Source organism: Phalaenopsis equestris, unplaced genomic scaffold (genome assembly GCF_001263595.1).
Source record: "Phalaenopsis equestris unplaced genomic scaffold, ASM126359v1 Scaffold000121, whole genome shotgun sequence".
NCBI lineage: Eukaryota > Viridiplantae > Streptophyta > Magnoliopsida > Asparagales > Orchidaceae > Phalaenopsis > Phalaenopsis equestris.
This window is the reverse complement of record NW_018164563.1, coordinates 662964-663435: the sequence shown is the minus strand read 5'-3', so window position 1 is coordinate 663435 and position 472 is coordinate 662964.

The following is a 472-nucleotide window of genomic DNA, read 5'->3' as shown; positions in this document are numbered from 1 at the left end:
ACGTGCGTAGTACTGATGTAATATTTTTTCCATTTATTCTCCTACTTATGATAGGAGAGACTGATATTTTTAAACATTTTTAATATAGAAAAAATTTTCCTTTTCATTTATAATTGTGGATGCAGACTACAAATTCTAATTCTTAAATTTATCAAAATGGAGGATAAGGAAAGCATAACTACCGCAAGTTAGAAATACAGAGAATAATATCATTTTTATCAGAAATAGTCATCATCTTGTTGGATGTATGCATCTAAATTATGCATATTTCATATAGCCAACGACTCTTTTGACTTTGTTATGTGATTGTGGGCAGTATGAAAATGAGCTCAAAACATCACTTTTATAAAACATATTTATTAACATTTTAAGAAATTAATTGTGGTAATTAAATATAATTATGGATAATTATTGCAAATAAAGTAATACATGTAATAAATGAGGAGCAAAGCCACATAGAGGAGAATCGGAA